This window comes from Zalophus californianus, chromosome X (assembly GCF_009762305.2).
Source record: "Zalophus californianus isolate mZalCal1 chromosome X, mZalCal1.pri.v2, whole genome shotgun sequence".
Classification (NCBI taxonomy): Eukaryota; Metazoa; Chordata; class Mammalia; order Carnivora; family Otariidae; genus Zalophus; species Zalophus californianus.
In genome coordinates, this window is record NC_045612.1 from 44,720,581 (window position 1) to 44,738,182 (window position 17,602).

Sequence of the window (17,602 nt, forward strand, 5' to 3'; positions counted from 1 at the left end):
TTACTGGAGAAGTCCCTCTGCAGAACCAGCCCCTCCAGGATATGCTCTGAAAGTGAGAGGGGCCAAATTTCATGAGTTCTTACAACCAGCAGGACTTAAAGCCTAGAATTTAAAATATCAGCGGGCTCCTCATAAATGGATTTTCAGACTGTACCTAACCTTAGAGCAGTCACTGAGTCATCATGATAATCAGACTGGCCAAGGAAAGCTTGTTAAAACTAATAGCAATCATCCTGACATGCTTCCTAACATGTGCTCAGAACTAAGGAGGACTGACATAACTCACAATAATTCACCTCACATATTCTTCATAGTAAATATTACTCACAGCTTTACCAATACACACACACATGCAAACATGCACATGCACACACATATTCATACATTCTCTCTCTCCTTTTCTTACCACCCAAGAACCCAGGAACTCCTCAGAGTAGATTTGTTTAGGATAAAGAAGAAAACTCTACAATTCAAGTTGAAGCACACAAATAAAGTTGAAAGCTTCTAAACTGTTATATGTCTTCTGGTTTTCAGAAGACAAACTGTAGAATTTTATCAGGGATATTCTACTCCTTAGGATCAGTATATCGCCAATCACATCTAAAACCTAAATCTATGAAAATCTAGGGAAAGGAATATTGTGATCATAAATTTTATGTATCAATTTGGTGAGGCAACAGGGCCCAGATATTTGATCAAATATTATGTGTCTGTGAGTGTGTATTTAATGAAACTTAAATTTAAATGGGTGGACTGTGAGTAAAGCAGTTAGCTCTCCATATTGTGATGGGCCTCATCTAATCAGGTGAAGATCTGGATAGAAGGGGAAGCTGAACTCCCCCAAGCCAAAGGAAGTTTTGGAAGTAGATTGTATTTGACTTCATCATCAACATCTGCACTTCGTGGTTCTTTAGCAGACTGCCTTTAGAATCTAACAGTAACTCTTTCCTGAGTCATCAGCTTGCCAGCATCCCACACCAGATTCTGACAATCCTCTATAATCTCATGAGTCGATTTCTTAAAATAAATCTCTATATATCAACATCCTATTGGTTATGTTTCTCTTAAGAATCCTGACTAATACAGGTGTTAAATGTGAAGTATCCTTTCTGTCCTAGAGTAATTTGTGTTTACACAAAAAGATTCCCCAGCAACATTTGGCTACTGACATTTCAGTGAAAATATAATCCCTGGAAGTTGGAATAAAAAATACTGTCATTGACAATAGCATCAGAAACTATGAACACACAGAGAGATAGTATATGTCACACAGCTATAGCTACAGATGAGCAAGAGTTGCAACTCTAAATAAATGGAGAGACATACCATTTTCAGGGGTCAGAAGACTCAGTGTTGTTAAGATGTCTATTCTGTCCAAACTAATCTATAGATTCAAAGCCAATAAAAATTCTAGCATACATTTAAAAAAAATAAATTGACAGTCTTCTTCTAAAAGTTATGTGAGAAAAAGGAACACTTGTACACTGTTGGTGGGGATGTAAACTGGGCCAGGCATTGTGGAAAACAAAATGGAGGTTCCTCAAAAAGTTAAAAATAGAATTACCTTATAATCCAGCAATCGTACTACTGGATATTTACCCATAGAATACAAGAATACTAATTCAAAAGGATACATGCATCCCTATGTTTATAGAAGCATCATTTACAATATTTACAATAGCCAAGACATGGAAGCAGCCCAAATGTCCACTGATTGATGAATGTATAAAGAAGATGTGGGATATCATTCAGCCATAAAAAAGAATGACATCTTGCCATTTGCAACAACATAGATGGAGTTAGAGAGTATAATGCTAAGTAAGCTAAATAACTTATTCAGAGAATTGAATACCTTATGATTCCACTCATGTGGAATTTAAGAAACAAACAAGCAAAGGGAAACAGATGAGAGAGAGAAAGAGAGAGAGAGAGAGAAAAAGCAAGAAACAGACTCTTAATTATGGAGAATAATCTGATGGTTACCAGAGGGGAGGGGGTGGGGGTGGGTTAAACAGGTGATGGGGATTAAGGAGTGCACTTATGATGGGCACATGGTGATATATGGAAGTGTTAAATTACTATATTGTACACCTAAAACTAATATAACACTGTATGTTAACTAACTGGAATTAAAATAAAAACTTAAAAAAAGATGATCATTTTTAAGACATTTGTTTTGTGGGTGGAAGAACACAGCAAATACTTATATTGGACAAAAGAGAATTTAAAACAAAGACTGTAACAAGAGACAAAGAAAGACACTAGATAATAATAAAGGGGACAATCCAACAAAGATATAAGAATTATAAATATGCACCCAACATGGGAGGACCCAAATACATAAAACTGTTAATAACAAACATAAGGGAACTAACCAATAATAATACAATAATAATAGGGGACTTTTATTACACCTCACTTACATCAATGAACAGATCATCTAAACAGAAAATCAACAAGGAAAAAATGGCTTTGAATGACACACTGGATCAGATGGATTTAACATCCATATTCAGAACATTCCATCCTAAAACAGTAGAATACACATTCTTTTCAAGTGCACATAGAACATTCTCCAGAATAGATCATATATTAGTCCCTAAAACCAGCCTCAACAAATTCAAGAAGATCGATGTCATACCATGCACCTTTTCTGACCACAATACTATGGAACTAGAGTCAACTGCAAGAAAAAATCTGAAAAGACCACAAACACATAGAAGTTAAATAACATGTTATTAAACAATGAATGGGTCAAAAAGGAAATAAAAGAAAACATTAAAAAATACATGGAAACAAGTGAAAATGAAAACACAACAGTCCAAAACCTTTGGGATTCAGCAAAAGTGGTCCTAAGAGGGAAATATATAATAATAGAGGGCTACCTCAAGAAGCAAGAAAAATCTCAAACAACCTAGCTTTTATACCTAAAGAGGCTAGGAAAAAAACAGCTTAGGATGCCTGAAATGAGCAGAGGAAAGGAAATAATTAACATTAGAGCAAAATAAATAATATAGAAACTTAAAAAAACGATAGGATGGATCAAAGAAACCACAAATTAGTTCTTTGAAAACATTAATAAAATTGATAAGCCTCTAGCCAATCTTATCAAAAGAAAGGAGAAAAAGAACCAAATAAATAAAATCACAAAAGAGAGAGGAGAAATTACAACCAACACCATAGAAATACAAACAATTATAAGAGAATATTACGAAAAACTATATGCCAACAAATTGGACAACTTGGAAGAAATGAGTAAATTCCTAGGAACTATAAACTACCAAAACTGAAAGAGGAGAAGTAGGAAACTTGAACAGACCAATAACCAGCAAAGAAATTGAGGGTGTAGTTAAAAATCTCCCAACAAACAAAAGTCCAGGCCAGATGGCTTTACAGGCAAATTCTACCAAACATTTAAAGAAGAGTTAATACCTGTTCTCCAACTATTCCAAAAAATAGAAATGGAAGGCAAATTTCCAAATTCATTCTATGAGGCTAGCCTTACCCTGATACCAAAACTGTATAAAGATACCACAAAAAAAAAGAGAACAATAGGCCAATATCTCTGATGAACATAGATGCAAAAATCCTGAACAAAATACTAGCAAACTGAATCAAACAACACATCTTAAAAAAATCATTTATCACAATCAAGTGGGATTTATTCCTGGGTTGCAATGGTGTTTCAATATTCGTAAATCAATCAATGTGACATCACATCAATAAGAGAAAGGATAAGAACCATATTATCATTTCAATAGACACAGAAAAAACATCTGACAAAGTACAACATCCATTCATGATAAAAACTATCACAAAGTAGGGTTAGAGGGAACATACCTCACCATCTCAAAGGCCCTACATGAAAAACCCACAGCTATTATTCTCAATGGGGAAAAAACAAGAGCTTTTCCTCTCTGTTCAGGAACACAATAGGGATGTCCACTCTCATAACTGTTATTTAACATAACAGTGGAAGTCCTAGCCACAGCCATCAGACAACAAAAAGAAATAAAAGGCATCCAAATCACTAAGGAATAAGTAAAACATTCACTCTTTGCAGATGATGTGATACTCTATATAGAAAACCCAGAAGATTCCATCAATAAACTGCTAGAGCTAATAAATGAATTCAGTAAAGTCTCAGGATACAAAATCATTGTGCAGAAATTTGTTGCATTTCTATATACTGATAATGAAGCAGCAGAAGGAGAAATTAAGGAACCAATCCCACTTACAATTGCACCAAAACAAATAAGATACCTAGGACTAAACCTAACCAAAGAGGTGAAAGACGTGTACTCTGAAAACTATAACACTGATGAAAGAAATTGAAGATGACACAGAGAATTGGAAAGACATTCCATGATCATGGATTGGAAGAGCAAATATTGTTAAAATGTTCATACTACCCAAAGCAATCTACAAATTTAATGCAATCCCTATGAAATACACCAATAGCATTTTTCACAGAGCTACAAACAGTCCTAAAATTAGTATAGAATCTTTTTCTTGGGTGTCTTGGTGGCTCAATTGGTTAAGCGTTTGCCTTCAGCTCAGGTCATGATCCCAGGTCCTGGGATCGAGCCCCACACTGGGCCCCCTGCTCAGTGGGGAGCCTGCTTCTCCCTCTGCCTGCTGTGCCCCCTTCTTGTGCTCGCTCTCTCTCTCTGTCAAATAAGTAAATTAAATCTTTTTTAAAAAAAGAATCTTTTTCTTATTTTTAATTGATTTAACAGAAAAAAATTTGTTCAAAATTAGAATATAAAAAATGTATTTAATTATATATGTTCTTACATAAATATATACCCTGATATATTTTTATGTGTAAGTGAAATGAGATGAATAAGCAATGATAGCAGGGATGGAAGGAGTGAATTTGGATTATTTTGTTATTAAAAATACTTGCTCTATCTGTGAAGCAATATAGTATTATTTGAAAGTGCACATGGATTCGTATATGTATATTGCAAACTCTAGGGCAGCAGCTAAAAAGAGGAAAAAGAGGTATAATTTATATGCTAACAGAAAAGACAAAAATGGAACCATACAAAATGTTGATTTTAAAAAACCACAATCAGAGAAAAAGAGTGGAAGAAAAAACAAATAGAGAACAAGGGCAATAAAGAGAAAACAGCAACAAATATGGTTATGTATTAATCCCACTATATCAATAATTATTTCAACATCAATGGTCTGAATACAGTAATTAAAAGGCAGAGAAATCAGAGTAGTTAAAAAAACAAGACTCCATTATATGTTGCCTACAGGAAACCCACTTTATTTATTTTTTTTAAAGATTTTATTTATTTCACACAGAGAGAGAGAGTGCACGTGCACAAGCAGGGGGAGCGGGAGAGGGAGAAGCAGGCTCCCCACTGAGCAGGGAGCCCGATGTGGGGCTCGATCCCAGGACCCTGAGATCATGACCTGAGCCTAAGGCAGACGCTTAATGACTGAGCCACTCAGCCACCCCAGAAAACCCACTTTAATATAAACATACATATGAGTAAAAGTAAAGGTATTGAGAAAGATATACTATGCCAACACTAATCAAAAGAAAGCAGCAGTAAAGATACTAATTTCAAACAGAACAGACTTCAGAGTAAGGAAAGCTCTCAGGGTGACAAAGAGGCATTCCATAATGATAAAGGGGTCAAATCTCCAAGAAGACATAGCATTCCTTCATGTGTATGTGCCTAACAAAACAGCAACAAATTACTTGAGACAAAAACAGATAGAACTGGAAGGAGAAATAGATGGATCAGTAAGCTATAGACTGAATATTTGTGTTCCTCCAAAATTCACAATTTGAAGCTATTCTTCAGTATGGTGTTATTTGGAAATGAGGATTTAGGAATGGTGATTACGTCATGAGGAAGAGCCCTCAGGAATGGGATTAAGTGTCCTTATAAAAGAGGCCTCTACACTATAAACCCACCAGGTCTGTGAAGGAAGGCAAGGCCCAACAATCAGCAACTGCTGACCTCTGACTTCTGTTTGGAGACTAACACATTGGAGATAATATTCTTTCTTGAGCTGTAAAATCAATTAGTAGTCATTACCAGCATTTTTAGAAAAGTGAACTAAAGACGAATGGAATAAAATGTATACTGAGTCATGAGTATTATTTATTGGTTTCTGCTAAAACATATGTCTGTTTGTACTAAGTCAAGATGTATAATGCAATTTATTGAATTCTAGTCCAATATAAACCTAAAAATGTCAAGTCTACAATAGTTTGTAAAAGTCTCTGCTATGAACATTAACATTATAGAGGTATAAAACAATCTATGTACTATTTTTTTCATTATGTATGTAAAAATTTACATATTTATCAGGCCATACACATGCAAGACATTATATCTAAAGTTATGTGTTACATGAAATAATCATTAATTTCCTTGTTTTTATGATATAAATTTCTGAAATTAAAAATATTCATGTGATTATTATTTTTCTACTAATCTTTCTATTCTTGCAATGAAATATGTATAAAAGAAACCAAAAAAACCCATTTCTGTACTTTGGTTTTTATTGTCATCAAAGTACAAAATTTCACTTTAGAAAAGGAAGAAATAGTAATGTTTTTATTGTCTCTTTTTGGAGGAGTTTATTAACTTCAACTTGTCATGCTGACTTACTAAATATTTACTGTAGTCCTAAATCTGAGTTCTGTACATTTTTTTTAATTCAGTGTATATGGAATGGATAATTTGGTCATTCATGAAAGAATTGGCAATCTACATGATTTCCCAAACACAAGTCGTTTAGTAAATCTTTGGTGTTAAATATTCAAGAAAGTGTTCCCCAAGTGTTCATAAATAATTTTTCATATATTTGTGTCAAGATAATTTAGAACAATAAGTAAATGAATAACTAAATGAATAGCTGAATATAACAAGCCAGATGAAAATAAAATGCCCTCTTGTGTGATTCTTTTTACATAAAACCATAGGAAATCAAAACTAATTTATTGACCAATGATCTGGGGTTGCTTGGGGACAGGGTAAGATGAGAGAGTGGGTGGTTAATGACTAGAGACCTAATATGTAATGTTCTGTCAATATATTTATAATATTCAAGAATATCTGGTTATTATAAGGGATGTTGCTAGGTACCATTATAATAGGGCAAACATATAGGTAACCTATTTCATAAATATCCGAAGTCTCATAACTGACTTTTTAAACTAACACATGGAAAATTTTAAAGCTTCTAAAATTTTAAGCTTCTAAAATTTTCTTTAAAAAAATTTTATTTATTTATTTATTTTAATTTTTTAAATTTTATTATGTATGTTAATCACCATACATCACATCATTAGTTTTTGATGTAGTGTTCCATGATTCATTGTTGGTGTATAACACCCAGTGCTCCATTCAATACGTGCCCTCTTTAATACCCATCCATGTTTTAATGGATTAAAACATAAAATATAAAGATCTTTGAGTTCATGATGACACTCTAACAAAAAGCAAAACAAAATAAAACAAACTCACTGTTCACCTTTGGAGGATTTTAGCAAAACAAATCATTATTTTGAAAAGTAGAAATACTGTGAAAGAATTACACATTCATCCTTCCCTTCCTATGCAAACCAAGTTTAGCAAAGCCTAAAAGTTGATGAGGTTAAGTTTCTTTAATAAAAGAATTTTAGCTAATGAATGCAGGCAAAATCAGAATTAGAATATCACTTTTTTTGCAGCCTTTAATGAAATGTAGACCCAGGCAACAATCTTCAGAGATTGCATAAAACATGAGATGAAAAGCACATGGGAAATTTTATAATCAATGGATCAGGCTAACTCAGAACTCAGTGATGAATCTTAATGTCACAACAGGAGACAACTAGACAAAACGAGCTTCGTGGTGTAATACTATAGAACTAAACAACACCACATCTAAGGTACTCGTGCCAAAAAACCTGAATCTAAATAAGCCTCTAAACCTAATTATCAATTTAAAGACAATAGAAGGGCCAGAGGAACATAATAAATTATATAATAAGGATATAACTAGCAAAACCCCAAATTTAAATTCCACAGGAAAAAAGATCTAGTTTTTTCAGCAAATAAAATAGAAGGTTAAAAAACGGACCTTCTTTAGATTAAAAGAAACTAAACACTTCAGAGAGAGTTAAAGAAAATTTATAACAGAGAAATTGAAGTTAAAGCCACAGTGACATACCACTACATGCCCACCAGAACAACAAAAATGAAAAAGATGGAACACACCAAGTGTTGTCAAGGATTTGGAAAAAGTAGAACTCACAACATACTGTTGGTAGGAACACAGATTGGAACAACCACTTGAAAAACTGCTTGGCAGTGTCTATTGGAACAACCACTTGAAAAACTGCTTGGCAGTGTCTACTGATCTCAACGTAAGCATACTCTATGACTTAGAAATGCCTTTCTTTAGTATACGCCCAAGAGAAATGAAAATATATATGTCCATCAAAAAATACATAAAAGAGCATTCATAGTACCATTACTCAAAATAAGTCAAAAATGTAAAAATATGTAAATTCCCCAAACAGATAGATATATTATGAAATATCCACATGATGTACCTCTTACTATACCTCAATGAGAATGAACAATTTACAACTATGGACAATGATAATGTAAATACACATTATGTTGACTGAAAGATGCCAGTCACAAAAGAGTGCATGCTGCATGCAAGATTCCAGGAATTTTTCTTCTAATCTCCCAATAGAGATTAGGGAAGGAGAGGATAATCAATACCCTATTTCTTTTTATTTGAAGAGACTAAGTGTCCTTGTATATTACTTGCAGGTTAACTTAATTTTTTACTTTTTACTTTTATTTTTTTACTCGCAGGTTAACTTTAAAGAAGCACGTATCCTTTGAGCCCTTAGAGTGATTCACTGCACATAGGAACAAGGACAGAGCTATGTCTGATGTACAGAAAACTGAGTACCAGACAGGAGACAAACTTGGCCCCAAAGGCCAACCTAACCCACTAACTCTAGGTGACCTTGGGTAAGTCACCACACCTCCTCTAGCTTCACCTATCCAAAGGGGTCAAATCAGCCCTGCCCTCCATCCAACAAAGCCTAGAGCACAGAGCAATGTGATTCCCATCTGAAAAGCACGTGGAGCTCCTAAGAGGGGGAAACAAAATTTACCATGAAAGTGCAAGGAATTATTTTTTTTTAAAGATTTTTTTTTTTTATTTATTCATGAGAGACAGAGGAGGAGAGAGAGAGAAGCAGAGAGAGAAGCAGGCTCCCGAGGAGCAGGGAGCCCAATGCAGGACTTGATCCCAGGACCCCGGGATCACGACCCGAGCCGAAGGCAGACGCCCAACCATCTGAGCCACCCAGGCGCCCGAAAGTGCAAGGAATTATTTTAACAGCCAATTTGTCTAATGCATAGTAACTATCGTGATTGTTCCTCTTTATATAATTATTACCCTTGATAGAGATTCTCTCCTGGGCCAAACTCTAGACAGACTCCTCTTAGCCCTTTTCTTGACTACACCTCAACCTTGGCCAGTTAAGTCTTGAACTAAACACTACCATAGTTTTTTTTCTTTATTAACATATTACGTATTATTTGTTTCAGGGGTACAGGTCTGTGATTCATCAGTCTTACATAATTCACATCACTCACCATAGCACATACCCTCTCCAATGTCCATCACCCAGCTACCCCATCCCTCCCACTCCCCTCCACTCCAGCAACCCTCAGTCTGTTAGTTTCTAACAGCTCAAAGCTACATCCCTAAGATGACCCTAAATCCCCTTAAAGTGATTGCCTGAGAAAACTCAAGGCTGCCAGAACAATTTACTATTTGTTCCAGCCAACACCTGAAGATAGGGCCCCTGCCTCCAGCATCTGTGGGAAAGTAGAAATCTAACCTGAATAAAGGCCAGTTAGCAAACTCAGGTGGGCAAAACCCACTTCCTTATTTTTGTAATTTTTCATTTCCTTGACTCTACTGAGCCCCTACTTACTCCGCTCCCTATTCCCTTATACTCCCTTTAAAATGCTCAGTCACCTCTGTACAAATTGGAGATGAGTTCACACTCAACTCTTCCCTGTTGCAAAAGTATATTACTGATCAAAATCTGTCCTTACCACTTTAACCAGGGTCTAGCTTTGTTCATCTATGACACCCTTTTGTTTCTATAATTATTACCTTTTTGTTTTTCTTAAATAAATACCATCTGGTACAATGCAAATGCCTACTGAAGCATAGTTTCCACCCAAAGAGATACAGATGGCCCTGACCTAACATCACCCATCGTAGGCTGATGTAGTGCAACAAATGTCTTTTTCTTCTTCTAAGTGTACTGGTTAGGAATGTGGCTTCTGGAGACAGACCAGATCCAAATCCTAGTTCTGTGTGAGTTTGAATACTTTTACTTCACCTTACAGTCACTCCATTGCCTCATGTATAAAATTGGGATTATGCAGTACTGTAGAAGACACATTTTTAAATAAATATTGCTTTGTGTTTGGTCTTTACAAGGAGAAATAGTCCAGAATCCTATTATTTAAAAAATTCTACTGCAAAGACGTCAGGATACCTGGATCTCTGTGATCTTAGGAGATTGAAAGAACCTGTGCTTCAGTTTCCTCTTCTATAAAACAGAGAACACAATCACCCCTTTGTCATGGGTTGTTTTGAGAATTGAGTTAATACACAAAAGTACTTTGAACACTGCTAGGTACACAGTAAGAGCTCAAAAATGTTAGCTACTTTAAACAAATACAATATGAGATTTGTATAGTTTTATAGTTTGTACGTGTGTTTAATAAAGCATAATAGTTTTTACCACTGAATCCTATTCATCAAATGCTGCATCTTGTAAATCACTTTCACCATAACCACTGTTGGATACCTAATTATCATGAGAACATCTCAGAAGCGCTTGGAACAACTGATGTCAAGAAATAGCACCACCATTTCTGCACTTGGCTGAACAAAAAGCCAAGGGCTCATCCTTGATTCAGCCTTATCATCACATACCCCCACCCACAGTCACTGCAGGTCCCACCTGTCCTATCGCCAACATGTCCTGTCCAAGACCACCCCTGTCCTTTGCACACTGTGGCAGCACTGGGCCAATCCACCCTCATCCCTCTCCTAGACTACTGCAAGATTCTCCTAATGGTTATCCCCACAGCCATCTTGTCACTGTCTAGTCCATTCTCATCCCAGCAGCCCGAGTCACCTTGTGAGCACACGAATCAGATCATGTAGCTCCCAGACTGTAACCCTCCACCATTAGAATGACTCTAATTTCCTTACATGGCCCAAGTGATGTGGCTCCTGTCTGCCCTTTGACCTCATCTCTGACCATCAGCACTTTGTCTGCCAAGCTCTTGCCACTCAAGCTCATCATCTGCTCCTGGAACAACTTGTGGCATGCACATCACAAACCGAAGGGCCAGCCCAGGCCTGGTTTCCTCTTGCTGTTCAGGACTCAACTCATGTCACTTCCTGAGAAAGAACATCACGGATAACGCATCCATAATAATCCCTGTCCCCATCATTTCCTATTAAATGGATTCATTTATTTTCTTTAAAGCACCCATTCCCATATGAAATTGTCCTGCTTATTGATTTGTTTACCTGTTTATTGCCAGGGACCCTGCCTATCTTGTTCTGTGCTGTGTCCTAGTGACTAGTTCAGAGTTTCATATGTAAATCTCTGAATAAATATTACTTACATGAAGGAATTGTTACCTATTTGACACACAGGAGCAGACACAGATATTTAAAGCTGAGTTTCAGGAGAAGTTGACAAGGAAATTAGACATCAAAGGACTAAAACTTATAAGAAGAGTTTGCTGCAAATTCACAGCAGGACTTTTTAAACTTAGATGAGTACCAGAAACAACTGGAGATATTATTCAAAATGTAAACCCCTCCCATTCTACCTTCCTGTTTTTGATGAACTCTGAGGACTACAGTTGGAGAAATCCTGACCTAAGCATCTGACATTTGTGTACCATTAATCTCATGACTACCAGAGTTCAATGATATCTGGGGTGTCTCTGTTACTATAATTACTCAAAAGTCCTTCCCTCCTACCTATGACCACAGATTGCTTTCCCCCATGGGATCACACTTACAACAGGCAATATTCCCAGGTGATTGGGAGAATTGGGTGTCGTTATCCTGTTGTACAGAAGACATTGAAGGAAGGGTAGTAACTTACCTAAATGGTCCCAATGATAGGATCTTAATCTCTTCACTCTTGTTCTAGGACCCAGTCTAGCACACTCAACATCACACTTTGTTCTTCTCTATCGGCTCCTCTTTCAGGGGCTCAGAGTCCACAGCCTTGTCTGCTGCTCCATTAGCCGGGAGACTCAGGGGATCAGACAGCACATGGAATAAAGAATAAAGTGAGAGAAAGGGAGAGCACAGGAAACACAGGGGCAATGGGTGAGCATGTGCTGGCCTGTCCCCACTCAGGTCACTGGAAGCTGTCCAGTGATGCTGTGCCTCTTCCCCAGCTCCATCCCACAGCCCCCTCCCGCACACAGCAGTGACACCGAAGCTCCCACATCATGGAAATGTGGGCTCATCCCTGCTTGCTGCTCCATGTCCAAGCATTGTCTCTGGTACTCATGCTATGATGTTCATGTCAGAAACACTGCCTTGACAGAATGAAGGAGGCAAAATTGGAATGGAGAAATAACATTCCCTGAGGACCTACTAGACGCCACATGCTGTAGGTTGTTATTTTCTCTTCAGTTCCTCAAAGTGATGCTCTGAGTTGGGCATCATAATTTTCTTTCTACAGATTAAAAGATAGCCTCAGGGACCAAAGCAAATGTTGAAAGAATTCTGGGGGCTCCTGGGTGGCTCAGTCAGTTAAGCGTCTGCCTTTGGCTCAAGTCATGATCCAGTCCCACATCAGGCTCCCTGCTCAGCAGGGAGTCTGCTTCTCCCTCTGCCTGCCGCTCCCCCTGCTTGTGCTCGCTTTCTCTCTCCCTCTCTCTCTCTCTGTCAAATAAATAAATAAAATCTTTAAAAAAAAAAAAAAAAAGAAAAAGTTCTAAGGAAGTGTCGAAGGGACACAGAAGTCAACTTGAAGGGGCTTCCATTGGCCAATTCTGAGACATTTGAGCATAAAAAAAAATAATTATAGCATCAGATGGTAACTCTTTCTGCAAAATAGGAATCTACGGGTCATACTGATATAAATTTTAAAAACAAATAAACAGGGAGAAGAGAAAGCCCTACCTCCAGCCAAATTTCAATTAATAAACCTGGAAAGAATGGGGAAATTAGAAAAGCAACACTTGACAACCATGATCCTAATAAGGGATTCAGGCTAGAATTATAAAACAATGCTCAATCTCCACCAGATACCACAGCAGTCACTGAGTTGCCATGGTAACCAGGCTGGCCAAATGAAGGTGGAAAAAAACAACCACTGTGATTTGCTTCCTATTATGTGCTAGGAAGTGAACACGACTGACATGACCACAGTAAAGTAATTAACCTGAAGTATTCCTCACCATAAAGATTCCTGGCAGCTTCCACAATATACACATACACACAAACATACATACTCATATATGTACATGGTCTCTCCTTCCTCTGTCTCACCACTCAAGAACACAGAATTCATCAATTCTAAGGAAAAAAAGGAAAACCCCACTATTCAACTGGTTCAATTCTAACCATACATATAAAGTTGAAAGCTACTATAACTATTTCCTTTTAGTGACTGATTTTTCTGGAGATGACCTGTAGAATTTTCTCTGTGACATTTTTCTCCCTAGTTTCAGTACATTGCCAATAATGTTAAAAAGCTGACATAGAAACACAGTCAAATGCTTGTTATCCATCAGGTAGCTTTTTCATCTTTGAGTAGTCTGTGCCTACAACAAAAAACATCCTGCAACAGCTATTATTAAACATTTGGCTGCTGACAGTTTGCTGAAAATATAATACTTGGGAATTATATTTACAAAACAATGCCTTTTACAATAACATCAGAAAGTATGAAATACTTACAGATCATCTGTCCACAGATGTGCAAACCCTGTTCATTAAACACTTCAAAACATTGCTCAGAAAAATTAAAGAAGACCTAAATAAATGGAGAGACAAGTGTCTTTGTGGGTTGGAAGATTCAGTATTATTTCAGTGTCACTTCTCCCTAAATACAGATCCACGTATTCAATGCAGTCCAATAAAAATCCTAGCAAATATTTTTAAAGAAATTGGCAGGCCAATTCTGAAGTTTATATGGAAATGCAGAGGATCTAGACCACGAAAAACAACTCCGAAGAAAAATCAAGTTGGAGGATGAACACTTTCGGATTTTAAGACTCAGAAACCTACCGTAATCAACACAGTGTGGTATTGGAATCAAGGTAGACAAGTAGATTGAAAAGCATAGAGTCCAGAAATAGACCCACACACATATGGACAACTGATTTTTGGAAAAGGGGCAAAAGGAATTCAGTGGAGAAATGGGAGTCTTATCAACAAATGGTGCTGAAACAAGTGGATATCATATACACAAATACCAATTGTGACCCATATATCACACTACATATAAAAGTCCACTCAAAATGGATCACAGACCTAAATATATACCCTAAAGCTGTCAATCTTCTAGAAGAAACATAGGAAAGAGTCCTTGTGATCTTGAGTTAAGTGAAGGTTTCATAGAAGAGATACCAAAACTACAATCTATAAGTGAACTAATACATAAATTGGACTTCCTCCAAGTTAAAAAATGCTCTTCTTAAGACACCGTGAAGAGAATGAAAAAATGAGGCACTAAGTGGGAGGAAATACTTGCAAATTACATATCTGACAAAGTACCTGTATCTAGAATATAAAAAATCTATATAGAAAGTCAATTAGAAAAAAAAAATACACTACAATAAATAAATGGAGAATAGACACTTCACCAAATGAATAAACACCTCACCAAACATGTAGAAATAGCAAATAAGCACATAAAAATATGCTCAACATCATAAGGGAATTGTAAATTAAAACTACAATTTGATACCACTACATCCTCATGAGAATGGCTATAATTAAAAAGATTGACCATACGAAGCATTGGCAGGGTTGTGGAAGATGTAATTCACATACAATGCTGGTGGCAAAGAAAAAATGGTACAACCAGTTTGGTAGTTTCTTAACAATGTTAATCTTAAAGCTACCATGTGACCCAGCCATTGCACTCTTAAGTATTTACCCTGGGGGAAATACTAGAGAAAGAAAGCTCATATCCGTGTAAAAACGTATACAAAATGTTCGTAGGAGGTTTCATTTTTTTTTAAAGCAACAAATTTCAAGCAAGTTGTAGTATATCTGTATACTAGGATTCTACTCATCAATTAAAAAAGAATGAACTACTTATATATACCAAAAAAAATGGGTAAATCTAAACAAACAGGCTTAATGAAAGAAGCCAGGCCAAAACCAAAAGCCAAAAAAAAAAAAAACTTTATGATTCCATTTAAATAAAATTCCAGGACATGAAAACTAATCTATAGTAAGAGAAGATCAGTGCTTGTTGGGCACATAGCGGGGCGGGTAGGCGGGCCTGGAGGCCAAGAAATAAGGAACTGAAACTGTAATATATCGGGAAAGTAAACATAACTATATTTAAGGATACTTGGTTATTATAGCAGATATGGCTGGATATAATAAATACATAATAATAAAACACTCTGAAGTATTTAAAAATATATAAATTCTTATTTTTTAAAAGATTTTATTTATTTATTTGAGAGAGAGAGAATGAGAGATAGAGAGCATGAGAGGGAAGAGGGTCAGAGGGAGAAGCAGACTCCCCGCCGAGCAGGGAGCCCGATGCGGGACTTGATCCCGGGACTCCAGGATCATGACCTGAGCCGAAGGCAGTCGCTTAACCAACTGAGCCACCCAGGCGCCCAAAAATATATAAATTCTTATAACTGACATGCTTAACTAATATTTGGAAAATTTCTGGCTTCTTAAGTATTTCATTATAAAATGAATAAAAATGTAGCAGCCAGGGACCTATATTACATTCTCAATCTATATTACATTCTCAAATTGCTAGGAAGACTTTCTAATCAAATGCATTTTTCAACACCCATCTGAGAGAAACATGAGAATCACTGAATATTTACCCAGGGAGAACAACTTAGGTATATTTACTCCAAATGCATGTTAAAGATCACATTCCTTCCTCAAGCCGGACAATTCAGTGCTTTCAGACAAAAGACTTCTCCAAGATGGGCCTCAAGGGCTACTACAAACCATGTGGCTGCTGAAGAAATGACATTCCACGAGCTAAACCTCTTCTCTCATGATCAGATCAAAGTAGCTTCTCTACTTCTAGGCTAGTTCGTGAACCTCACAGGAGCTATTCCACAACATGCTTTTGTTCAGATCTACTGCACTCACTTGATCCAGGCGTCATATTCCACCAGGAATGTGAAGTGTTGGGGTCTCCTGAGGACTACTGCCCTTGAATCTGGAGTAGAAGCTTCAGCAGCCATCAGGACTCAAGTCCTGGGCCACTGGTAAGAAGAGCTGCACAGGAAGAGACAGATCCAACTATCACTATGCTTTACTGGTGTAACTACGCGCCCCCCGTACCATGCTAGGCACTAGGTTACTGACAATGACACTGATACAACTGGGTGGTTGTCATTAACAACCACATGTTTTAATGGGCTTCTCACGAGGGCCCTTTTCTCCTCCTTTCCTTGTCTATCTCCTACCAATAAAATTGAAAAGGAGTAAGAAATGGCCTGAATTCATACAGGCATTCATGACCCCCCAGTAACCACAGGGCTCTGGGCTTGCTCAGTTGTACCGCTGAATGTTCTCAGCGATCCTGTGGATGAAGTATTGTCATCTCCATTGTACAGACTGGGAAGCTGGGGCACGGAATCCTTTGACCTGTCTTCCCTCCCTAGCCCCTGCCTTTTGAGGAAAGCAGCTCCAGGACACTCCTGGAGCAAGACCCACACTCAGTGGAGCTGGGCAGGACCCCAGGGGCTTTACCTATGAGACAGCCGGGGCAACGAGCCCCAAACCCGAAAAGAGTTGGACCTGGATTCCTTTGTCTCCTCACACCCCCGGGCGGTTCAGCCCCCACGGCGAGGACCCCCCCCCAACCCACCCTCAGCTGGGTCCCAGACATCTGAGGGCGGTACCTGCTCTCATTGCGAGGGCAAGCCTGTCTCCATGAAAAATTCGTCACGGTCGCCGCACGACGTCAGGTTTCTATGGCAACTGCAAAGCGCAGGCTTCTCCTCCACTCCGGAAATGCCTCCGCAAGACTCACCCACCCCCGGGAATCTCGCTGAACGTAAAACACCTTCGCTCTTCCGGCAACCACAGGAGAAAGCGTAGGAATTGGAAGCTCTAGACTGAAATAGGCAGTTGTCGGAACTCTGCCCAAGTTGGTGGAACAAAGAATGTCCCTGTCGTGAGGAATTTTGTTTGCTTATTTTTTTCTTTTGAGTTGTTGAGACTTTATTTAGCAGGGTTTTTTTTTTTTTTTTTTTAAAGATATTATTTATTTATTTATTTGACAGAGATAGAGAAGCACAAGTAGGCAGAACGGCAGGCAGAGGGA

At 37.5% G+C, this 17,602-nt stretch overlaps 1 long non-coding RNA gene across 2 annotated transcripts in view; it reads right to left on the minus strand.

Annotated features, from left to right (window-relative positions):
* Nucleotides 1-17,585, minus strand: part of LOC118356486 — a 44,464-nt gene extending 26,879 nt beyond the window's left edge. For both annotated transcript variants that reach the window (XR_004819798.1, XR_004819799.1), the window contains exons 1-3: nucleotides 17,178-17,585; nucleotides 16,420-16,548; nucleotides 12,203-13,632 (exon numbers count right to left, since the gene is read on the minus strand). This is a non-coding gene — a long non-coding RNA (uncharacterized LOC118356486). The remainder of the gene's footprint in view (nucleotides 1-12,202; nucleotides 13,633-16,419; nucleotides 16,549-17,177) is intronic.
* Between the last annotated feature and the right edge of the window lie 17 nt (nucleotides 17,586-17,602).